The sequence below is a fragment of the Chlorocebus sabaeus genome, chromosome 24 (genome assembly GCF_047675955.1).
Source record: "Chlorocebus sabaeus isolate Y175 chromosome 24, mChlSab1.0.hap1, whole genome shotgun sequence".
NCBI lineage: Eukaryota > Metazoa > Chordata > Mammalia > Primates > Cercopithecidae > Chlorocebus > Chlorocebus sabaeus.
The window spans coordinates 40,233,283-40,259,618 of record NC_132927.1 but is presented as its reverse complement, the minus strand read 5'-3'; the positions used below and the strand labels follow the sequence as shown (position 1 = coordinate 40,259,618).

The following is a 26,336-nucleotide window of genomic DNA, read 5'->3' as shown; positions in this document are numbered from 1 at the left end:
AGCCACATTTCCTGAGCCACAAATATAAATTGTTATTCATTGCTGAGAAAGAAAAAATTGGTAGTAGAAAATGGAAATTTGGCCGGGTGCAGTGGCTCATGCCTGTAATCCCAGCAGTTTGGGAAGCCAAGGCAGATAGATCACAGGGTCAGATCACAAGGTCAGGAGTTCAAGACCAGCCTGGCCAATATGGTAAAGCCCCGTCCCTACTAAAACTACAAAAAAAATTAGCCAGGGGTGGTGGCGTGCGCTTGTAGTCCCAGTTACTCTGGAGGCTGAGGCAGGAGAATCGCTTGAATCCGGGAGGCGGAAGTTGCAGTGAGCCGAGATCATGCCATTGCACTCCACCCTGGGCAACAGAGCAAGACTCCATCTCAAAAAAAAAAAAGAAAAGAAATTGGAAATTTATGTGCTTTGAATAAATGAGATTATCTTAATATTTCTCAGTGCCATATCACTTGAAGATGGCTAGATTCCAGCTGTAAGCTCTAGGAAGGGGCCTAATTTGTAGACAACATGCTAAAGCATCCCTACCAAAAACACAGGAATGACTTTGTGACCTACTCTATCATTTCTGCCAGATTCATGTCCCATCACTCTTGAACTAAATGCGTATCACCAAGAGCCCAAGTCCCACAGAGAGCCCGAATCAACAGAGCCTTGCCTACAAGCAATAGATTAACAATGTTTCCAGGGTAGTATGGAACAGAGAAGGGGAGAGTGAGAAGGTAGTGAGGGTCATAATGAATTATTATTCATAATAAAAATATATTCCTAAGGACCCTTTACATCAAAGAATATATTTGTAATGATTATACTCCTGGCGAATACACTTATTCTGCCTTCCCTCCAGTCCCTCATTCTGCCCCTCAATCTCCTCTCTGGGGGAACAGCAGTCCAGGTTCTACAGTGTGTTTTTATGTATCTCTGCCCCAGCATCTTCCTGTTCCAGCAATGCAAATACACGTTATTTTATAATGACAGGATGCAGTGGTTCACACCTGCAATCCCAGCACTTTGGAGGCCAAGGCAGGAGGATCACCTGAGGCCACGAGTTCAAGAACGGCCTGGGCAACATAGCAAAACCCCATTTCTAGAAAAAAAAAATTGTTTTTAATTAGCAGGGCATGGTGGCGCATGCCTATAGTCCTAGCTGCTCAAGACGCTGAGGCAGGAGGACAGTTTGAGCCCAGGAGCTTAATTAAGGCTGCAGTGAGCTATGATCCTATGATCACATCCACTGCATTCCAACCTGGGCACAGGAACAATGCCCTGTCTCAAAAAAAAAAAAATCCATAAAATGCCAGCACATTAAAATGAAAAAGGCCCTCTTACACATCACATACATCTTCAAAAAGCTGTTAAAACCATCTCATACAAACTGTTTAAACTTTTAAAATAGAACTGAAAAGAAACAAATAATGAGGTCAGTCTGTCATTGGGTAACTTGGCTCTAGGTGAACTGGCCTTTTTCCCCGAAGAAGTAACTGAGTAACTAATAGATCACTCATCTCTGCTCCCTACTCCAGGAATAATCTCAGCTCTGCATCCCAGCCAAGCTGGCTGGAGCCCTGACTCCCATTGCCTAGCTCTTGTTAGACCCTTCCTGGCATTTTAAGCTGGAGTATACTACGGACATCCTTGCATCACTTAGAGGCTGTAGGTCCTGAATGTTTAGCTTGGCCAGCTAACAAGGAGAAACCCATTCCTTAGACTCTCCACACTGAGCCTGCCCTGGCCCTGTGAAACAGATTCTTCCAATTCCAGATTCTAGCTTTGTGAGAACGGGCTGTCTTACTTGCTGTTTTAATCATTATTATGTAGCATAGTGTATGCCTTACAGTTGCTACATAATAGATGTTTGAGAAAAGATTTTAAAAAAGAATAAATAAATAACTTGAGCAATGTTGCTGAAGAAAAGTTCTTTTTTTTGAGACAGGGACTTGCTCTGTTGACCAGGCTGGAGTACAGTGGCGCGATCTTAGCTCACTGTAGCCTCAACCTCCCAGGCTCAGGCGATTCACCTCAGCCTCCCAAGTAGACAGGACTACAGGCATTTGCCATCATGCCCAGCTAATTTCTTAATTTTTTTTTCTGTAGTGACAAAAAAATAGGTCTCACAATGTTGCCCAGGCTGGTCTTGTGCTCCTAGACTCAAGTGATCCCACTGCTTCCGCCTCCCGAAGGGCTACAATTAAAAGTGTGAGCCACCGCACCCGGCCAAAGACACTTTCTACAACCTTCTGCTTCTCCTTGTAGGAAGATCCTCGATTAAATTTTTTTTTCTTTTTTTTAAAGAATTTAGTGCTAGAAAACACTTCATTTCCTTTGAGAAATGAAGAATGGGTATTTGTTGTTGCTTTCTTTTCTAAAAATAAGAACCATATAATTAATGTTCCTTTTTCACTTTGGCTGCCCCAAAACACAGGGCTAACTTTGAGGTATAACTCTAGTAACTGTGTAGACCCTCACTGTATTTGTTTTTCTCTGGTCTTTGTATTATGTTTTGTTTTTACTTTTGACTGACATATAATATCTGATCTTATATGTATTTGTTGTGGTCATCTTAAATCCTTTGTGAATAAAAGAGAATCAATACATTTAAAAACTAAATAAATAAAACAGCCAGGCATGGTGGCCCTCACCTATCGGCCAGCTACTTGGGAGGCTGAGGAAGGAGGACTGCTTAAGCCCTAGAGTTCAAGGCCAGCCTGTGCAACATAGTGAGACCTCTGTCTCTACCAAAAACAAAGAAAAGAAAAGAAAAGAAAAGAAAAGAAAAGAAAAGAAAAGAAAGAAAGTACACTAAGGATTTATTTTGTACACACACAAATAAAACAGAAATAATACTAAAAATCATTTTTAACCTCAGGTCTTCATAGGTCACAGAATACTAAAAAGAAGTTGCAATTCCTTCCTTGGATATCTTCACTTGAATTGCTTCGCTTTCTTCCATTTTTGACAATTTTTTTTCTCCCCAAATGACCAGAATTCTTAGCCATGGAAAACTGAATTGACTTCAAATATCTTCCTGGATGTATTTTAAGGTAAAATGCCAATTTCTGCTTGTAATGTTTTTTTTGCCTTGAGTTTTCAAGAAGAACATGAAACTACTCTGGGAAAAACTACTCTGAGGAAAAACAAAAAGTTGGGGGGAATGGAGGAACTGTGAAATTTACAGAACTAGTCCTTCTGAGCTGTGGTCAAAATGGTTTCAAATACAACTGGCAAAATTCTAAGAAGAAAAGAAATGCTTGGGGAAAATCATGCAGGATTTCACTGTGATTGTAACAGTATGTTTGTCAAGCATTTGAATAATATAACTGCACGAGCATTTTTACACGTTTCTGTTGTGTAGCATTTTCCCACTGATGAAGGATTGTTATTTTAAAATTCCAAACACTAGTCTCCCTAAGATATTTAAAAGAAATATCTCTAAATTTGAAATATTTGGCAGCAAACACTTATGACAGCCAAAAATATGTTAGCTGTTAAAATCAGAAGTTTGTTTCTGAAACAAACTATTTCTTGAGAAAAATATTTGCCAATTTTAGTGGCAGCTGCAGAGATGCTTTCACATGCAGAAATTAATTTATTATTACAAATGGGCAAAGGCAGAGTGATTTGCTTTTTCCTTTTGGCCCACACTACTATAACCGACCCAAATTACACGTGCTTTTATCAACAGAGGCACCAGCTGCTGCTTGGCCAGGACCCATTCTTTCTCTTTAACTGTGTTCCCTTACAGAGGAAGTTAGCAAAAGCAATCTTTTTCAGATAAGGGTCTGTTTTGTCTTGTAATGTCCAAGTCTCACTACAGCCCTGAATCATATATCCATATAAAATTGTAAAGGGGGCTAGAATGTCACCCCAAAATATTCCTCTTTGGCATAAAGATTATTTTGAGCTGAAAGCAACTGAGAACAGCAAGCAAGCTCTAAAAACAGAGCTTTTTTCTCTTTGTAAAGGAAATTTACATGTATAAAGGAAATTTCCATTTGTAAAGGTGTCCCCCTCTGCTGCACCAGGACGAGGAGGATGTCTCTTAACAATTCCCATCAGTGAAGAAGGCACTTTAATCTCCAAGACCAACCTTACTAACAACCCCTGTATACCACACATTTCCTAGCCACCTTCCCATAAGTGACTCCCCTTTTCCTACGGCTGGCCTCTGCTCTGCACTTCGTCATCCTTGGTATATAAGCCCTCAAGTTCTGACCGCCTCCTCGTGCCACATTTCTTTGTGAACTTTCATGCCTACGTAAGTAATTAAAACTGTTTTTTCTCTTGTTAATCTCTTTTGACAGTTTAATTGGCAGGGCCTCCAGCCACTGAACCTAGGAGGGTAGAGGAAAGAAGTTTTTCCTCCCCTACAATTGCTTAGCTTCTTGCTTAATGTAGAGGCTTTCCATCCCAATTTTATTCTAACATGAGGGCGTAAGATAAATATTATAAAAACATAAACCAAATTCGTGAAGAGCTGAGAGTTCCAGGGGTGACAGTAATCAGTCATTCTCATTTAACAAATACCAGTTGAGTGCTTACGACTTGCCAGGCACTATATCAGGCACTGGGGTGCAAAGATGAATAAGTGGGAAGTGCTTTCTAGAGACAGGAACAGAGAGGAGCATGAACAGCAATAACTAACTGCCTGGAGAAGTCCAAAAAAGCAAAGCTTGTCATAACAGGCATAAAAGGAAAAGGAGCAACCTCAACCTTCCTAACCTCAAGATTTCCCCATGAAGGCAGAAAGGACCCAGCAAATGTAGTTTGGGGATGGGAAGGCTGCCAGGACAAGTGAGCCTCGTCAAATTAGAAATCATTAACAAGCACAAAAATAAGTCCGTTCCTCTAATCTACTGTTGGGGCTCAGAAAACTATACTCCCAAGCGAAGGCCTCAGAAGCAAGGTTTCTCTCTGACCGCCTGCCCTCCTGTCTCTCTCCCCTCCGTTCTCTCCAGAGGCAAGCCATGGAAACTGGAATCCCTCTTCATCAATGTGGGTCATAGAAATCAGAACTCCATTTCCCCAAAGCCAGAAATAAAACCTAAAAACATTACAACAAACTTCCCCCTGCTTTTCCGTGTAAGAACTGACCATAAGACATTCTCTGGCCTACCTTGTTTGATTGTGAGTGCTAAGACCCCTTAATAGTCAAGCGCAGTAGCTCACACCTATAATCCCAGCACTTTGGGAGGCTGAGGTGGGTGGATCACTTGAGCTCAGGAGTTTGAGATCAGCCTGGCCAATATGGTGAAACCCTGTCTCCACTAAAAATATAAAAATTAGCTGGGCATGGTGGCCCATGCCTGTAGTCCCAGCTACTTGGGAGCCTGAGGTGGGAGGATCACCCCAGAGCACAGGAAGTAGAAGCTGCAATGAGCCAAGATCACGCCACTGGACTCCATCCAGCCTGGATGACAGAGCAAGACCCTGTCTCAAAAAAAAAAAAAAAAAACAGCAGCAGCAGCAACAACAAAAAGAAAATACCCAACCACTCCAGAAAGGGGTCCTGCCCCATACTTGGATGGAAGGAATGCTGCAGAGAGAGGCCAAGAAGAATCTGAATGAGTTTCCCCCTCAGTCTGTTACTACTAGATCCTATCCTTTTTGTCTGATCATATGCATACATAGTTGTCCATGGATCGAACCATAACATAAAAATGGATACTTCACCCTGAGTCTTCACCCTGACGTCTTTGGGCCTTCATTCTGAAGACTCTTGTGTCATGTAAAACTATGACTAAATACTTCAGTGTGGGCCGGATACAGTGGCTCACATCTGTAATCCCAGCACTTTAGGAGGCCAAGGTGGGAGGATCACTTGAGCCCAGGAGTTTCACACCAGCCCAGGCAACATAGGGAGACCCTGTCTTTACCAAAAATGGAAACAATTAGCCTGGGGCCGTGGCCTGCATCTGTGGTTCCAGCTGCTTAAGAGGCTGAAAAAAGAGAATCCCTTGAGCTCAGGAGTTTGAGGCTAAAGTGAGCTATGATTGTGCCACTGCACTCCAGCCTGGGCAACAGAACAAGACCCTGACTCCAAAATATAAATATTTTAAAATAAAAATCATACTTTAATAGGAGAATTATTAATTATACTTTAACAATAATGCTTAGTATGCTTTTCTCTAGTTAACCTGTCTTTTGTTACAGATAGAAGTGTCAGCCATGACCCTTATGATGGGTGAGGAAAGGTATACACCACCACCACCACAGAGCCAGTGGTTAACAAATGTATCCAGCTATTTTTAGAGGATTTTTAAAAATACTGTAAGTTATATATACTGTAAGGATAGAAAATCAAACTGTCATTCAATTTATTTTCTACAAAATGGAATATACATTGTATTTATTTTAAGAGGATTTTTGTACTATAAAAGAGAAGCTTATTAAAGTAATTTTTAATGTTCCAGAAAACTACAAAAAAAAAAAAAAGAAAAAACTATATCCCTAGTTTCACCATCCAAATGCCACCAGTGAATTTTTAGATAATTTTTGTCTTTATCATAGGTCTTTAACTTTTTTTTTTTTTTCGTATTTTAGTAGAGACGAGGTTTCACCATGTTGCCCAAGGTGGTGTCGAACTCCTGGCAATCCAGGAACTCAGGCAATCCACCTGCCTCGGCCTCCCAAAGTGCTGGGATTACAGACATGTGAGCCTACTCGGCCTACTTTGTTTTTACAGAGCTGTAATTATATCATAATTTTTTTGGTTCTGCCAAATATTAAGCATCAGTATTCCCATGTTCTTAATCTCTCAGAAATAATCTTAATGCCTGCGTTACATCTTGATTGTTCATAAAAATTTAAATTAGAAAAGAACAACAAGGATTAGTCTACTAAAACATCTCAAGAAGACAAAGGGTAGAAAATGTTCTGTTACTGTTTAGCTTTCGTTCATTTTTACTTGTCAATAATTTACCCAAAAAGTATGAATGTGCAGTTTGTATGTTCCAGGCACTACACTGGGTAGTCAGCAAGATGGGATATAGGCTACCTCACTTGACTTGATTCCCAGCCATTGTCACCACTGTGCTTCAGCTCTGTGCTGTGCAAATTAAATAAAATAATTAGGTGAGTGATACTATGAGGTTAATTTCCAGTAGGGCAGGAATGGTGAATGGGCAGCAGTAACAAGGACCCAGGCTCATCCAGGCTAAAATATAACCAAGCCTGGCCTCAAAATCCCAGCTCATGGCGAGAAGCAGGGACCAGCACACACAGCTGCTGGCTGGCTGGCCAGTAAAGGACGGTGCCCCCCACCCAGGCCTGGGATACCCGAAGCCACACCAAGTACAGTCTGGGAAGCTGAATGGTCTTATGAGGGGGCAATACCGTGTTGTAGAATCACTCCTGGACTGGCGGCTTAGCAGGCCTGAGTTTTGGCCCTCATTCTGTCCCAAGCTTGTACAGAATGTACTGAACATACTCGGTCCCTAGTTTTCTCATCCATAACATAAGGGTGGAGCTAGACATTATGAGCTCTTCCAGATAAATAAGTGTCATTTTATGACACTATAAAAACCAGGACTCAGCCAGGTATGGTGGCTCATGCCTGTAATCCCAGCACTTTGGGAGGCCAAAGCAGGTGGATCACGTGAGGTCAGGAATTCAAGACAAGCCTGGCCAACATGGTGAAACTCCATTTCTGCAAAAAATATAAAAATTAGCCAGGCGTGGTGGCACAATCCTATAATCCCAGCTACTCAGGAGGCTGAGGCAGGAGAACTGCTTGAACCCAGGAGGCGGAGGCTGCAGTGAGCCAAGATGGCACCAATGCACTCCAGCCTAGACGAAAGAGCAAGACTCTGCCTCAAAAAAAAAAAAAAAAAAAAAGCAGTACTCACAGTAGTCCACAAAAGCACCAAGTCCAACCATCTCACCAATATTAAAGCATATTTCAAATATCAGGAATGAGAAAAAGAAAAAAAAAACAGTTTCTTGCTGCTCTAGAAGTTACATATCTTCCAGTTCAGTTACTAAGTTCTTCTGGGTTGTGATAAATCTTCAGTCTGGCTGGCAATGTCAGTGAGGCCTGGGTGAGGGTAGTGTCTCTGGATCCTCCTGAAGGACAATCAGCTGGGCTCTCTCTTCCACAGCCACAAGCTGAACACCTTCCCTAGGGACCCACAGAGGGTGTAGGATCAGTTCAAACCTGGTTTCCTACTGGAAAAGTTAAGTGATGTTCTCTGACAGTATGGAAACTAGAGGGAAAATTCTCTTTAGTATTGAAAAATGTCACAAATGTCATTTCTTTCCCCAAATGATTATTATTTCCATACATTTAGGGTTTCTTTACAAATTCATTTTTTCTTTTTTTCTTTTTTTTTTTGAGATGGAGTCTCGCTCTGTTGCCCGGTTGGAGTACAGTGGTACGATCTCGGCTCACTGCAACCTCCGCCTCCCCGGTTCAAGCAACTCTCCTGCCTCAGCCTCCTCAGTAGCTGGGACTACAGGCACAGGCCACCACGCCCAGCTAATTTCTGTATTTTTTGGTAAAGATGGGGTTTCACCATGTTGGCCAGGACAGTCTTGATCTCTTGACCTTGTGATCTAGCCACCTTGGCCTCCCTGCTGGGATTACAGGCGTGAGCCACCATGCCTGGTCACAAATTCTTTTTTTCTTTATAAATTCATTACTAATTCTTTAATTAGTAATGATGACCAGGCAGTGGCTCACGCCTGTAATCCCAACACTTTGGGAGGCTGAGGCCGGTGGATCACTTGGTGCCAGGAGTTTGAGACCAGCCCGTTCAACATGGTGAAACTCTGTCGCTACTAAAAATACAAAAATTAGCCAGGCATGGTGGAGCACACCTGTAGTCCCAGCTACTTGGGAGGCTGAGGCAGGAGAATCACTTGAACCCGGAAGGAGGAGGTTGCATAGAGCCGAGATTACACCATTGCACTCCAGCCTGGGCGACAGAGCAAGACTCCACCTCAAAAGAGAATGAACAGTCCATATCATTTAAAACACAAAATTAATAAGGCTACTACTCCAATAAGTACAAGATAAATTCTGTCAGTTGAGACATCTAATTACAAAATATAAATTGATATACATCCAGTAGATAAACTGTGCACCTAATAATTGACTTTGCACCAAATAATCACACAATGTATTCTTAAAATTACATTGTTCTACCTTCCTCTTAAAATCAAAGTCTATGATTTAAAAAAAGGAAGAAAATTCCACATAATAAACAAGTGGACAACAAAGCACGCATTTCACCCTGTCTTATATAAATTATAATCAACTATTCTAATAAAAAGTCATTACCTAGCTGAAGATCATAAAGCCAAAGAAAAAATAAGGACCATTAGCTCTCAGTTACCTAAGCACACATCTTCCTGTTGGTGCATTAGTGTCCTCACTCCTGGGCCAAAGATAGTAAACAGAGGTGATAGGTTTGTGTGTGTGTTTCCCTGTATGTATGTTTTTGTAGGTAGTGAGTCCACCCAACAGTGCATTTTGAATCCTATTTGAAAAACAAGCAGTAAGGATGTTAAAACTACTTTCACTCTGTGAAATGGCATCATTATCTATGTTAGCACAACACAGGTGGTGTAGGGCTCAAGCACTCCACTATAAAACAAGATCCCATACTGGCAAACGAGGGAGGGAGGAAGGCCGCGTCCAATTAAGAAAATCAGCATCTATTTAGCTCGCATATTCTCGAGACGTCTCCTTCAGCTTCAATGAAGTATTCATTAGACTATTATCTCCCCATGGGGAAGGACTACTATCCTTCATTTTGATGACCCTGGTACCTAATCGAAAACCTGGCACACAGCAAGTAGTCAATAAATGCAAGCTGAATATTGTTGAATGCGTATATAGCCAGCAGCATAACTACCTCAACATCTCCCAGTTCAACATATTCAAAACAAAACAGGTTTACTCAGGATGCTGAGGTAGGACTGCTTGAATCCAGGAGTTTGAGGCTGCAGTGAGCTATGATCACGCCACTGCAGTCCAGCCTGGGTGACAGAGCAAGATCCTGTCTCAAAAAATATATACTGCAATTAAAAACAGAATGAGTAACTTCAGCTCTGGCCATTTGGGAGTTACAGGGTCCAGAATTAATGTTTTTCTGTAAACAACTAGAAAATTGGAAAAAATACAGGAAACAGTTACATTGAGGCTGCAACAGGCAATGCAAGAGTCATCCTTCAGAGAAGGTAAATGGACAAGGTGAGCCCCATGATTGTCTGTGCTCCCCACCTGGAAACAATCGCCAGCCCTAAGCACATCAAGGGACACCATATAGAGCCTTGCCAATGTCACTGAGAGAGACAGTGAGAAAGGCCCAGACTGCTGGAGTAGAGAAGGAAGCAGGAGTGGGCAGAGGAGAAAGTTGAGATGCAAAGCAGGCTCAATAATGGCCTCTACCAACCCCATGGTGAGCTCTGGAGGGAACATGGCTCTCAAAGTTGTCCTAAATTGGGCCTAGATGGCTCAACCTTCCTACTCCCACCTCATTAGTCCCTGGATGTGGGACCCTCCACCTCCCTCCTTTGAGTAAGGTGGTTCACTGCAGCTGAGGCAATGGCTAAAGGGGTCACTCCCAAGAGGCTGGGCATCGAGTCTTTCTTGGAAGCAAATCTGGACAGTACACCACAGCATCCACCACATTAAGCTCTGAAAACCACTGCTTTGGCTACTTCTCTGCTTAAAATATTTCAAAGGCTTCCTATCAACTGCATTTAAAATTCAACATCTGGGGCCTTCCTACTTCATCCCTGTCTTTTGACACTCTCACATAGGCCCTAAGCCTACAAACATGGCCAAGGAATTGAAGCCCTCTTTAAGGCCCCAGGTTCTCTCTCACCTTCCCATCTTTGCACACACAGTCTCGCCTATCCCATCCACGTGGACGACTCCAACTGACCCAGGCAGAGTGAGGTGATCAGCCTTGGTGCCCACTACACACCCCATGCCACAATCTCAGCATATCTACCACACTTGTCTCAGACACATCTCCGTGTCTGAGACCTCACTGCACCCTAAGCTCTTTACAGTACCACTTTCTTCTTTGCATCCAGTTTCAAACATCAAGTCTGATGCAAAGCAGGTACCAAGGGGATGTGCAAGGAGTTACTGGAGAGATAGATGGACAGAATCATTAAGCACTCTCAACGAGTACCTCCTACCTTTACCCTTTTCTTAGTTTTTCCTGTCTTCAGAAGAAAAGCCTTTCCTACAGGACTCAGGTCATGTCACTGAAACTGCTCCAAGTACCCCCGGAAGGCTTCTGTAGCAGCACTGGCCTGCTCTCTAGGTCTAGAAATTCCACCTTCTCCACTGTCGTCTCCAATAGGGCCTGCTTTCTCCATTTTACTTACCCTCAATACTCCAGGAGGGGAAAGCAGCTCAGGGTGCCCCTCTGGCCCTGCCATTCTGGCTGTGGCTCCTCTCTAAGCTTTGCCCTGAGCGGCTTTCCTTCATCTCCTGGGCCACACCAAGGGCCCACCTCTCAGCTCTCCCTGGGTCACCCATCACCACTCAATGACTGCACACAAAACAAAATCTCTTCCTGAGAGCACAATATATTTTCTCATTTCAGAAAGAGTTCACACTTCCCCAACTCCCCTCACACCCATGCAAAAAAAAAAAAAAAAAAAAAAAAAAGGTTTGCCAGCTTCTGTATTATAAGCAATATAACCAAGGCTACATTTATATTTTAGTTCAGAAAACTTCAAGCTTGTGTCTGGAACAATTTTTCCCAAATTCAAATTACCCCTGTAGAGGAGGGAATTTATCATCCAATATAATTTTTTTTTTTTTTTTTTTTTTTGTATTTTCAGCCTTGATTTACAGGCATTTCCTCACATCAAGAGTACAATAAAGGCCGGGTACAGTGGTGCACACCTATAATCTCAGCACTTTGGGAGGCCAAGGTGGGAGGATTTCTTGAGCCCAGGAGTTCAAGACCAGCCTGGACAACACAACAAAACCCCATCTCTACAAAAAAACACCAAAAACAGTTAGCCAGGTGTGGAGGTGCACGCAGCCCCAGTTCCCTGGGAGGCTGAGGTAGGAGGCTCATCTGAGCCTGGTGATTGAGGCTGCAGTGAGCCATGATTTGCACCACTGCACTCCGGCCTGGGTAACAGAGCGAGACCCTGATTTTAATAAATGAATAAATAGGCCAGGTGTGGTGGGTCACGCCTGTAATCCTAGCACTTTGGGAGGCCATGGCAGGCTGATCACCTTGACATTAGGAGTTCAAGACCAGCCTGGTCAACATGGCAAAACCACGTCTCTACTAAAAATACAAAAATCAGCTAGGCGTGGTGGTGTGTGCCTGTAGTCCCAGCTACTCAGGAGGCTGAGGTAGGAGAATCACTTGAACCTGGGAGGCAGAGGTTGCAGAGAGCCCAGATCACGCTACTGCACTCCAGCCTGGGCAACAGAGCAAGGTTCCATCTCAAAAAATAAATAAATAAATAATAAATAAATAAAATGTAAAAGAATAAAGAAGCATATTTGCAATAAATACCACCTAATTCCTTAAAAAAAAAAACAAAGTGTTTGCTATGCACTAAGCATTTATATACATTATGTCATTTAATCCTCATAAAACTTCTCTGACATGGATACTAACCATATCAACAATTTATAGATGAAACCAAGGTTCATGGAAGTAAAAGTGCTTTATTCTAAGAGCCACTGTGTCTCTGAGCTCCATCCTGAGTCCACAGTCTCAACCTCTATTTCATATAATACCAAAATAAGATGATCAGGATAAGTAACCTTTCCACAAATAATTGTATCTTTTTTTTTTTTTAGATAGGAGCCCACTCTGTCTCACAGGCTGGAGTGCAGTGGCACCATCATAGCTCACTGCAGCCTCAATATCCCAGACTCAAGCAATCCTCCCACCTCAGTCTCTCAAGTAGCTGGGACCACAGGCATGTGACACCACACCCAGGTAATTTTTTTTTTTTTTTTTTTTTTTTTACTTTGTGTAGAGATGAGGTCTCCCTATGTTATCCAGGCTGGTCGCAAACTCCTGGACTGAAGTGATCCTTTTACCTTGGCCTCTCAAAGTGCTGGGATTACTGGTGTAAGCCACCGCTCTCCCAGCCTCCACATGTTACTCATTCAGTAACATGACTGTTTTTAATCAATCCTCCCACCTCAGCCTCCCAAGTAGCTGGGTCCACAGGTGTATGACACCACACCCAGATAATTTTTTTTTTAACTTTGTGTAGAGATGAGGTCTCCCTATGTTATCCAGGCTGGTTTCGAACTCCTGGACTCAAGCGATCCTTTCACCTTGGCCTCTCAAAGTGCTGGGATTACTGGTGTCAGCCACCGCTCACCTAGCCTCCACATGTTACTCATTCAGTAACATGATTGTTTTTAATCAAGAGTGATAGAAATTCCTTGACCTGCTAAATACAATACATGGAATATGTTTTAAGTTTTCTTTGGTGACTTAACATCATTATTAATATCAATTAGTATACTCATCTCTAATTAAAACCATAAATGGAATTTTAGCTGCTCACTAATTCATCCTAATGATGACATTGTTCAAGCTGACATTTGTTAGGATGCAAAGAGCTGACTGCTTCTCATCCCCTCTTCTGTGTACCCATACCGTGACCACAAGCAGGTAGCTGAGCTTCCACTTCCTCTGCTGTTACACAAGGATCTACGGCTCCACCTGCATCACAGGGCTTGCTAGAAGGCTCAAGTAATTCACAAAAAGCATGACCAATAAACTATAAACTGCAGCAGGGTTGTAGGCCTTATTATCTCTCCTCAGTGAAATGCTTGGATTTTAAACTCTTCCTTTCAAACACTATTCTAAAGAGGAATAAAATTCCCATAAGGCTAACGCTATCCATAATTCAGTAGTCTATCTGGCTGGCCAATCAGAAATATGTTACAGTTTCCAATAACAAACATTGGTAATAGAGCCATTGTTCTAATGGTTTCTGCAAGGCCATAGTACTAAGGCTATGCAAAGCTTGTGTTTCTTTGAGTGGTTTTGAATAAGCAACATCTTATCTACCGGACATCCACATGAAATGAAGCAACAGATTCCTGATGTGGCAGATTAATTAACTAAGAGAGAAATTAATTTGGATTTTTTTCCAATTCTTTAGAGATATACATATACTTATAATTATATATTTATATAAGTATAAAATTATCCATAAATATATATTTATATAAGTATATATAAAAATATATGACACATAAATTAATCTGTATTATATCTCTAACTCAAAAGATCAGATTGTTTTGTTTTGTTTACTACAGAGACAGGGTCTCACTACGTTGCCTAGGCTGGTCTCAAACTCCTATCTTCAAATGATCCTCCCAAAGTGCTGGGATTACAGCCGTGAGCCACTGTGCCTGGCCCAAATTTTTGTTCTATAGCAATACCCCACAAAGTAACTGAAGACAAACAATCATCCTGGTAATAGCTTCACAGGTAATTCAAAAACATAAAAATTTCCTTTGGCTGGGTGTGGTGGCTCACACTTACAATCCCAACATTTTGGGAAGCCAAGGCGGGCAGACTGCTTGAGCCCCGGAGTTCAGGACCAGCCTAGCCAACATAGAGAAAACCTGTCTCTAAAAAAAAAAAAAAAAAAAAAAAATTGCCAGGCACATTGGCTCACACCTGTAATCCCAGCACTTTGGGAGGCTGAGGCAGGCAGATCACAAAGTCAGCAGTTCAAGACCAGCCTGGCCAATATGGTGAAACCCTATCTCTACTAAAAGTACAAAAAAATTAGCCAGGCGTGGTAGTGCATTCCTGTAATCCCACCTACTCAGGAGGCTGAGGCAGAAAAATTGCTTGAACTTGGGAGAGAGGTTGCAGTGAGCTGAGATCACACCACTGCACTCCAGCCTGGGAGACAGAGCGAGATTCCGTCTCAAAAAAAAAAAAAAAATTTTTTTTTTTTTAATTAGCCAGTCACGGTGGCACATGCCTGTCGTCTCAGCTACTTGGGAAGCTTAGCCTAGAGGACTGCTTGAGACCAGGAAGCCAAGGCTGCAGTGGGCCATGATTACACCACTATACTCCAGCCTGGGCACCAGAGTGAGACCCTGTCTTTAAAACAAAACAAAAAAAAAATTAAAGACTACAGAAAATATTAAATAAGAAAATACTAAGATCAACAGAATCCAATGTTGATATTCAACAGGAATGTAACCATATAAATATATATGCATATAAACAACCATTAAAAGATAAAGGACAAAAATAAAAATAAAAATAGTTGTGGTAGTTGATGTAACATAGAATTCTTTTTTTTAACATAGAATTCTTAGTCAAAGTCCTTTAGCATTATTGCTACCTCATCTTCTAAATGAAAAATATGTAACCCACACACATTTTTTAAAACCACTTCAGCCAGGCATGGTGGCTCACACCTGTAATCCCAGCACTTTGGGAGGCCGAGGCGAGTGGATGATTTGAGGTCACAAGTTCAAGACCACCCTGGCCAACGTGGCAAAACCTAGCAGCGCACACCTGTAATCGCATCTACTCGGGAGGCTGAGGCAGGAGAATCACCTGAGCCTGGGAGACGGAGGTTGAGGTGAGCCGAGATCATGCTACTGCACTCCAGTCTGGGCAACAGAGTGAGACCCTGTCTCAAAAAAATTAAATAAATAAATAAATAAATAAAACCACTTAACGTCAACCTTTGTCACATCCCTTCCATCAAGTGAAATAAAACAAATAAAATAAAATTTAGAAAGCTCTCATTCATAAAATAAAATGTAACCAGAGAAGAAAATGTTTTCTTAAGAATGTGACTTGTGATTAATAAAAAGAATAAACCTAAGCTTAGAGATTTAATTTCTATGCCACTGTGATATTCTTTGCTGGTTGGTGCTATAAACCCAAGTATCCCCACGTTATTGGCTCATTTGTTGAATTCTCTTGTGTTGCTTTTTCAGACTAATTGAAGAATTTAATCTTGAGGTATTTGTAAAATATGGTATCTGTGGATACCAAAGGGAAAACACAAAAATACTTTTGTCCTCTGTTGCTTATTTATCTGAATAGATTTATTTTTCCTCCTTTGTCTCAGGCTGGAGCAAGTGAACTTTTGGAAGCCCCTTTGTTCCTTACTAAAGTTACATATTACCACTCTCCCTTCTCTATCTGTGCACAATTAACAGTCAGCCAGATCGGCTTTCCCACCTTCCCAGCTTCCTTTATAGCATACACCGGCCGCCTGGGCCTTTCCTGGAAGAAATGAACAGCTACCCACTATTTATGGTAACAGTCAGAATTCAGGGGATGGAGACTCTTTGTGGGCTCCGACTGCTTCTCCCAAGAATTCATGGCCTGGATCTGTGCCTGACTCCTTCGTCTACCCACAGTTCAGGTTTACTGGGGCTGACTCTAGTGAAGAATGCACAGAGGTTAATTTTCAGAGGGTTGAGTCTTCTTTTCCTGCCTTGCTAGGGGAGTCATCCTCTACCAAAAAAAAAAAAAAAATTTTAAATCATCTTCTGATAAAACTTGCACAAAAGGAGACTTTTCAATGTCTTTTGTTATTGAGATAAGTTAGCCCAACTCAAGGTTGGGGTAGATCATGGTACAGTTCTTCAGTTTCTCCCATTAGTCTTCTTGGCTCATGAGGCAGTTTGTGCTCCTTTAAACTCCTTAGCACATACCAACACACCCAACTGACCTTTTTATGGTAAAGACAGGGTCTTGCTATATTGCCCAGTCTGGTCTTGGCCTCAAGCATGCCTCCTACCTCAGCCTCCCAAAGCACTGGGATCAAGGCATGAGCTACCACACCTGTCCAAACTGTATCATTTAATGGCTTCAGTCAGATAATTTAAGAGTTATGCCTAGATTTTTTTCTTTTTTGATCACTGCTTTTAAAAGAGGCTTCAAGCTGAGCACAGTGGCTCACGCCTGTAATCCCAACGCTTTGGGAGGCCGAGGCAGATGGATCACCTGAGGTCAGGAGAGTTCGAGAAAAGACTGGCCAACATGATGAAACCTCATCCCTACTAAAAATACAAAATTTAGCCGGGACTGATGGCAGACGCCTGTAATCCCAGCTACTCAGGAGGCTGAGGCAGGAGAACTGCTTCAATCTGGGAGGTGAAAGCTGCAGTGAGTTGAGATCGCACCACTGCACTCCAGCCTGGGCAACAGAGTGAGACTCTGTCTCAAAAAAACTAAAAATAAAAATACAGAAAAAAATAAAAGGAGGCTTCAGCAGCAGAAACAAAATGACCAGAATCCAGGCAGAATGACTGTCAGCAAATGATTGTCTTGATTCTTGTGTGGCCCCAAATACAAGACATTAACCAACTTCTCTAGACAATCAAGCAATCCTCCCCAGCTCCCCGTAAAGGTGTTCACTGCCTTCACAGGCAAGCCTCTTACCAGGGCTACTGGTTTTATCGGGTTGTGTGGGTGTACCAAGTACAGGCCAAGGAGATCTAGACACGCCAGTCTCACAGGGTGGAGATCATGATCATGTTGCCACAGGTGCCATTTCTTATTCACCCAGCCACTCACCATCCAAAGAACACCATGCTAGGCTGGGTGTGATGGCTAAAGCCTGTAATCCTAGCACTTTGGGAGGCCAAGGCAGGTGGATCACTTCAGGCCAGGAGTTTGACACCAGCCTGGGTAACACAGTAAGATTTCATCTCTACCAAAAAAAAAAAAAAAAACCAGGTGCGGTGGCACATACCTATAGTCCCAGCTACTCAAGGGAGGCTAAGGTGGGAGAATCACTTGAGCCCAGGAGGTCGAGGCTGCAATAAGCTGTGATGATGCCACTGCACTCCAGCCTGGGTAACAGAATGAGACCCTGTATCAAAAAAAAGTTTTAATTTAAAAAAAAAAAAAAAAGTGTAACTGATGCAAATGACCTTGACTATGAAATACAGAACACCACACCTTATAGACAGTCATAAAGTAGAACTGTCAGGGAAACACAAGGAAAAAGACACAGACACAGAGAATAAGAAAGCAAAGAACACACACATAGGGAACACATATACTCATGAAAGATAACACTTCTTTGATCCCCAACTCTACTGTTAAATACCAAGCTCCACGACCGGGCGCGGTGGCTCACACCTGTAATCCCAGCACTTTGGGAGGCCAAGGCGGGCAGATCACGAGGTCAGGAGATCGAGGCCATCCTAGCTAACACGGTGAAACCCCGTCTCTACTAAAAATACAAAAAATTAGCCGGGCATGGTGGCAGGCGCCTGTAGTCCCAGCTACTCAGGAGGCTGAGGCAGGAGAATGGCGTGAACCCGGAAGGCAGAGCTTGCAGTGAGCTGAGATCGCGCCACTGCACTCCAGCCTGGGCGACAGAGCGAGACTGTCTCAAAAAGAAAAAAATATATATATATATACACACACACACACACACAGACACCAAGCTCCACTTGCTGACTTTATCAACATTCCTATGAGAAGCCCAGAAAATCAGAATGGTGTCACTTTACAACAGTGTAGATCTTCAGAAGCATTCCATAATTCTATTTCAATCACAATATTAAAATGTGGAGATGGTTCTCATTTCCACTCTAGTGGTTTTCTTAATCTCTACTATGGCAAAATATGAGAATGTAAGTAACCAAATTAACCACCTCTCAGCAGGAAAAATGGAACTGCTCAGAAATCTCCTGTTTGTACAAATCGTTCCCAAAAATCCTCCTGCCAAACTTTTGACCTATCCCTTCTAAACTTGGAAGTGAGTGGTAACAAACTTAAAAAGTAAAGTTTCAGCTATGAATCACAGTTCCTATTTTGACCAAAGTTCTAGGTTATAGGCCTCTCATTTTTTTCTCCAAGTTCAGTGGGGCTGCTATTTTTTTTAATATGAAAGCAGTCATGGTGCATCTTTTTTTCTCTCCCTGAAGGCTTCCCATAATCTATTTATAGGGCTGGAAGTTTTCCAAACCCAAACATAATTTATTAACGAAAGTGGCTGTGCCATTTTTGATGACTGACAATTTTGGTCTTGTTTTTCTCTCATCCCAAGGGAAAATCAATTGCCCAGCAAATTAATGTATCCCTCATCCCTTCATCCTTAGAGACCAACAATCAAAACTGATTTAGTCTCAATTGGTCTATTTCTGGCTCTGAGTGGATGTTAATCCTCAATAACAGGTCTGTTGGACTAAGTAACAGTCTGGGTATCCAGGGACAGTGGTTTCTGATCTGTCTTATTTGTTCCCTGACTCACTGGGAGGCTTTGAACAACTCACTGTATTCTCTCAGTTTATTTGATAAGATTAGCAATGCAGTTAAAAGGAACATATTTGAGGGCCAGGTGCGGTGGCTCACGCCTGTAATCCCAGCACTTTGGGAGGCCGAAGTGGGCGGATCACGAGGTCAGGAGATTGAGACCACTGTGGCTAACATGGTGAAACCCCGTCTCTACTAAAAATACAAAAAATTAGCTGGGCGAGGTGGTGGGCGCCTGTAGTCCCAGCTACTTGGGAGGCTGAGGCAGGAGAATGGCGTGAACCCGGGAGGCGGAGCTTGCAGTGAGCTGAGATTGCGCCACTGCACTCCAGCCTGGGCGACAGAGTGAGGCTCCGTCTCAAAAAAAAAAAAAAAAAAAAAAAAAAAAAAAAAAAAAAAAAAGGAACATATTTGCTTGTTGCTTGTTTTTTTAATTAAAAAATATATAATGGTATCCACTACTGCAATTAAATAAGATTTTATTTTTTGAGACAGCGTCTTGCTGTGTCGCCCATGCTGGAGTTTAGTAGTATGATCATAGCTTACTACAGCCTTTAACTTCTGGCTCCAGCGATCCTCCCACCTCAGCCTCCCAAGTGGCTGGAATTACAGGCGTGTGCCACCACACACCACTAACTTTTTCTTTTAATTTTTGTAGAGATAGGGTCTCGCTGTGTTGTCCAGGCTGATCTCAAACTCCTTGGCTCAAGCAATCCTCCCATCTCAGCCTTCCAAAGTGCTAGGATTACAAGCATGAGCCACCACACCCAGCCAATTAAATAAGTTTTAAACAAGTCGCTCAATCCATAGCCACCAAATTCATACCTGTACCTTCATAAAACAGGTCCATCATAGTTTAAACTGGAATCACTTGGGTGATCCTGGTCCACAGACCTCCCTAGAGTACAGCAAAGTCAGTCAGAGGGGCCTTTAAGATGCACCCCTTGCAATATGCACTTTGGCCAGTCTCCCTTCTGCCCTGGGGTTTCTGGCATCAAGTCACTGGTCTGGGAGCCTTGGAGCCCTGCAGAGGGCAAGAGCGAGCTCTTTCACCTGGGCAGTGAAGCCTCCCTTTGGCCCACACACTGTTGTCCCTCAAATATACCTCTTAAGATTCATGCCAAAAGACAGAAAATGCAATTTACTATAAATATTGGCGTTTCAAACATTTTATTTGTTATTGTTTAATAAGTGAGGGCGCTTCCCCCCATGACTGGCTGAGGCTGACAAGTGTTACTTAATTCATTTTCTTTTTCTATTCTGTTAGTCTCCATCAACATATTTCTACATCACCAATCCCATTGCTCAGTGTCCCATAAAGGTCTGTGTTTCCAAACACAGGCAACAGCATGGGCGTGCTAGTCCAGGAATACCACTGCACCTCCTCCACCCCAAGCTTAACTTCCCAGGAGAAGGAGGAAGTGATGGTGTTGGAAGAGAGCCCTAAAATGTTGTCATTGTTATTGTGAATCTTTAAATAGAACTTAGTATCTGTAAAGGGTTTGGGGAATCATCTTTACTCACAACGGTTCATAAAGATGCTATGTGAAGGAAGGGCCGTTCTGTTAGCTCTGGTCTTTGATTTTTATCTGTATCACATGCTGCATCATTACATGAAACTGGGCCTCATAAAGTAAAAATTATCCTGCTAAAATAAAATCAGGATTCCTTAAAAATCAAAGACTTGAAAGTATGGCACAGTGGTGTACACCTGTAGTCCCAGCTACTTGGGAGGCTGAGACAGGAGGATCACTTGAGCCCTAGGGTTTAAAGCTTCATGCACCATGATCACGCCTGTGAGTAGCCACCGCACTCCAGCCTGGACAACATAGCAACAACCCATTTAAAAAAAAAAAAAATCAGAAGTTTGAATTTTTTTTTATCCATGTGATCATGAAGAAGATAAAATTAATTTAGATGACACCATCTCTGAAAACTGCTTGTCTCCTAGTGATAACACCACACCCTTTGTACTAACAACAAAATGTCTTTACTTTTCCCCTTTGACATTTTTTATTTTTTATGTCATTAAATCAGGTTATTTGGCAAGAAATGCAAGGAAAAAGAGAATTTCAGAATAATTACAGTAATATTAATTTTGATTAAGCAAACATAAAAAGTTACTTAATGAAGTTTGTTTTCCAAACTTTTATATATTGCTAAATCTTCTTGCAAGATTTTTGTTTTCCCTTTGAGGTTACCCACTTGTAAAGTCCATTCGTTTTTGTTTCTTAAAAAAAGCAGTTATGGCAAATAGGCTCAAAATATTTTCTGCCTCTAAAAATAAACATCTTTCTTTTGAACAACATTCTTAACTCTAAAGTTCTGGCTATTCCCAAGAGATACAAGGCTAGTTAGGTGACAATTTTAAAGATAAGAGAGCTCAGGCAGGTTACATAGATATCCTTCCTGGAACCTCTTGGCCTGTCATCTTCCTGCAACATCTAGCAAATTATGGCACTTTGTTAGCTCCCAACAACAAAAGAGGCCTGCAGAGCCAGGAGGTGGGGAGCAGAGACAGTGGAGTGGAGGGCAGGCAGGGAGAGACACAGCGTTCAGTAGTACTTAGTCTACTGACAACAAGGAAATCAGATGCAATGCTCCAGGAAAAGGCAACCTCCAGTACCAAACATGTTTTTAAATGTTTATGTCTTTTTGTGCAACTATAAGGTTTTAAAGAACTACAATGAACAAAATGTTAAATACTCAGACAGACCGACATCTCACAGATACGTAATGCAAGCAATCTGTAAGGAAGAGAGGTACAGGAAGGGAGAGAAGGAAGCATACAGCCAGGACAGCAGGAAAGAGGAAGATGACATTTTCCAAGCTAACAAATGGTTTAACTGTCCTAATCCTGGTGCTTAAGATCCTTGAAAACAATAACCTTCAGAAAGCAAATATAAGCAGCCAACAAGAGAACAAGTAACCTCCCACGTACCTCTTTCAAGTCACCATTCACTGGAGGAAAAAGGGAGGAAGAACCAAGCCATGAACAACCCGAACAGTGTAAATAAATCAAATTATGGAAAGAACTTCTGAGCAACAGCCGCCATCCTCCCATTCACTTTCTACTTCCTTTGCATGCTGAGACTCGTCCACAGTTCAATGAGGAAGCAATGGTGCCAACCATTATCCTGCTTTATGTAGTTAGTGGAGACAAAAATTAGAATCTTATGATTTCTTTCAAAGGTAAGTACTCACACTTTAGAGTACTGTAGGGTCCACACCCTCACCTGCATGACTACGGAAATATGGGGAAATTAATCTTTACCAAAAAAAATGCAAGTCATATCCATTCTAAATAAAGAAATATGTTTATATCTACAGTCACTGGCATATTAACACTCAGACAGTTCTACTTACGTACTTCACATCAGTCTGATTAGAGTATCCCCATTTTCAAATGTGAGTAGCTATATGTAGCTCCAGTAATATTGGAAAGGCAAAGCTGTCATTATGTGGTTTATGTGCATGTTAATGAGTAACTGTTTCCAGAAAACTACAAAAACAATAGACCTACAAATCAAAAAGAAAAAGACAACCCAATAGGAAAATAAAAGATGTGAATAGGTGGGTCCTAGAAGGAGACATAAAAAACTAAATACCAACAAATAAGTGAATGGATAAACTGTGACATACTCAAACAATGCAATATTAAACAATGAAAATCAATGAATCAGAGTTACATATATACCAAGATGGATGAATCTCACAGTTGAGAGGGAAGAAAGCAACTTGCAGAAGAATGTGCAACATACAGTAAAATTGTAATATTAATTACATAAAATCTTTTTTTTTTTTTTTTTTGTTTTTTGAGAGAGTCTCACTCTGTTGCCCAGGCTGGAGTACAGTGGTGTGATCTGAGGTGACTGCAGCCTCTGCCTCCCAGTTTCAAGCAATTCTCCTGCCTCAGATTCCCAAGTAACGGTGATTACAGGCAACTGCCACCACGTCCAGTTAATTTTGTGTTTTTAGTAGACATGGGATTTCACCATATTGGCCAGACTGGTCTCAAACTCCTGACCTCAGGTGATCCACTCGCCTCGGCCTCCCAAAGTCCTGGGATTATAGGCGTGAGCCACCATGCCCAGCCAATTAGATACAATCTTTTTTTTTTTTTTTTTTTTTTTGAGATGGAGTCTCGCTCTGTCTCCAGGCTGGAGTGCAGTGACACCATCTTGGCTCACTGCAACCTCCACCTCCCAGGTTCAAGTAATTCTCCTGCCTCAGCCTCCCAAGTGGCTGGGATTACAGGCGTGTGCCACCATGCCTGGCTAATTTTTTGTATTTTTAGTAGAGACAGGGTTTCACCATGTTAGCCAGGATGGTCTCGAACTCCTGACCTCATGATCCGCCTGCCTCAGCCTCCCAAAGTGCTTGGATTACAGGCATGAGCCATTGTGCGCAGCTGGATACAATCTGAAAATATCTCTTAGGGATCCATGATCGGACTAATATTAGGCTGGTACAACTTGACATGGCCAGGCCCACACACTATCAGCTGTGAAATACTTTGAAAATTACCCTTAACATTCATATGCAACAAAATTGTTAAGAAACACGTAAGCATGATAAACACCAAATTCAGTATAGCAGCTTCCTCTGGGGAGGAGGAAGAGGTCACAACCAAATCAGCAATATTTTATTTCTGAACTAGGATGCTAAAGCAAGTATATACTTACTGTATAATCATTTATACTTTTTCATAGGTCTTAAATATTATGTAATTTTTAAATGATATCTATATATAGATATAATTTAAGTTGGCCAGGTGCAGTGGCTCACACCTGTAATCCCAACACTTTGGGAGGCTGAGGTAGGCAGATGGCTTGAGCTCAGGAGTTTGAGACCAGCCTGGGAAACATGGCAAAACCCCGTCTCTACAAAAAACATAAAAGTTGGCTGGGTTTCTCTGGGTGAGACACTGTCTCTGAAAGATTTAAAAAAAAAAAAAAAAAAAAAAGACATCCTTTTTAACCACTTTAGATAATGGTTTTCATACTAGAATGTTAAGGAAATACTTGTTCTAGTGAAATTTTTTTTTTAATTCAAATCTCCCCAAAATTAGTTCCTTTCTGTCCTTCTTGAGTTTGTGTTTCTCTTTAACTCTGCCTCCAAAGAACCATCCATTTCTGTGCAACCACATTGATAAATGGAGAGTTCGTACTAAATATCTGATACTTGGTCTTATTTAACCATTAAATCTTAGCATTCTGACTGGTTAAAGACAGAAAAGTAAAATTAAAAATGTAAATTTAAATTTTAAAAAGTAAAGTGAAAGTAGATGAGAAAAAACGACTGGAAAATTAACTGCAGTGTGATGTAAAAGCTGTGTGTTCTAGCATGCCAACCAGCAATGCAGCTCTTTAACAGGCATTGTTATGTCGAAAAGTATTTGAATCAAGCAACTATGAAAATAGAGGGTGTCTCTGTGGTGGGCATGGTGGCTTACACCTGTAATCCCAGCACTTTGAGAGGCCAAGGCACGTGGATCACTTGAGATCAGGAGTTCGATACAAGGCTGGCCAACATGGTGAAACCCCGTCTCTACAAAAAAATTAAAATCCAAAATTAGCCATGCGAGATAGCAGGAACCGGTAGTCCCAGCTACTCAGGAGGCTGAGGCAGGAGAATCGCTTGAACCCAGGTGGCGGAGGTTGCAGTGAGCCAAGATTGCACCACTGCACTCCAGCCTGGCAGCCTGGGCGACAGAGTGAGACTCCACTTCAAAAAGAAAAAGAAAAAGAAAAAGAAGAAGAAAAAGAAAAGAAAAGAAGAGGGTGTCTCTGAAAAACAGATTTGATTTTTGAAATAGCAGAATCTCAAACCATGAAATCTGTTAAATCTTCTCTTTGCCCCTGTTTTACTTGTGACTGCTAGAGAGCTTGCAAACTTGTTTCCATTACATTTCTAAACATGGCAGAACTTTCTCACCAGAAGAGAAACAACCAGAATTACTTGTTCTGAGTTTTCCCTAAAGATACATATTTGCCAATACTGTGGACACAACTTTAAGATCTGATATGAGGTCACATCATCTCAGGGAAAGAACAGAATGCACTTCTGTGTATACTAAATTACTTTTGTTGTTGCTTGTAACATGCACAATGACTCCATCAGAAATTTATCTGGGGCCTGGCTCGGTGGCTCACACCTGTAATCCCAGCACTCTGGGAGGGAGAGGCGGGCAGATCACCAGGTGAGGAGATCAAGACCATCCTGGCCAACACAGTGAAACCCAGTCTCTACTAAAAATACAAAAATTAGCTGGGCATGTAATCCCAGCTACTTGGGAGGCTGAGGCAGGAGAATTGCTTGAACCAGGGAGTCAGAGGTTGCAGTGAGCTGAGATCACGCCACTGCACTCCAGCCTGGCAAGAGTGAGACTCTGTCTCATAAAAAAAAAAAAGAGGGAGGGAGGGAGGGAGGGAGGGAGGGAAGGAAGGAAGGAAGGAAGGAAGGAAGGAAGGAAGGAAGGAAGGAAGGAAGGAAGGAAGGAAGGGAGGAAGGAATTTATCTGACTTAGGGCTGGACCTGGTGGCTCACACCTGTAATCCCAGCACTCTGGGAGGCCAAGGTGGGTGAATCACCTGAGGTCAGGAGTTCAAGAGCAGCCTGGCCAACATGGTGAAACCCCCTCTCTGCTAAAAAATACAAAAAATAGCTGTGCATGGTGGCAAGCACCCGTAATTCCAGCTACTTGGGAGGCTGAGGCAGGAGAATCACTTGAACCCAGGAGGCGAAGGTTGCAGTGAGCCAAGATCCCACCACTGCACTCTAGCCTGGGCAACAAGAGCGAAACTCTGTCTCAAAAAAAAAAAAAAAAAAAGAAAGAAAGAAAAGAAATTTATCTGGCCTTAAAAAAAAAAGAACACCAGGCTGGGCGACAAAGCAAGACCTTGTCTTTACAAAACAAAAACAAAAAACCTGTTTCCGTCTACTTCTGAGATTCCTTTTTCTTTAGCATATCTTCTAGCTCATGAAAACAGGATTTATGGATCTTCTCGTGAAGGTAACACTTCCTACAACAAAATATTCCTTCTGACCCTTTATCTCCAATGACTCTGATTACAAAATTCTTCAATTTTCTTTTCACGGAATTTCAGACTACAG

The 26,336-nt window shown here is 41.9% G+C and overlaps 1 protein-coding gene across 15 annotated transcripts in view; it reads right to left on the bottom strand.

The window, feature by feature from the left end:
- Nucleotides 1-26,336, bottom strand: part of SYNE2 (spectrin repeat containing nuclear envelope protein 2) — a 374,252-nt gene that overhangs the window by 330,591 nt on the left and 17,325 nt on the right. The window contains exon 1 of one of the 15 annotated variants that reach the window (XM_073011067.1): nucleotides 17,707-17,806. The exons of the other annotated variants lie outside the window; for them this stretch is intronic. The gene's annotated coding sequence lies outside the window, so the exon portion shown is untranslated. Of the gene's footprint in view, nucleotides 1-17,706; nucleotides 17,807-26,336 lie in introns of those variants that run through there. 15 annotated transcript variants of the gene reach the window in all.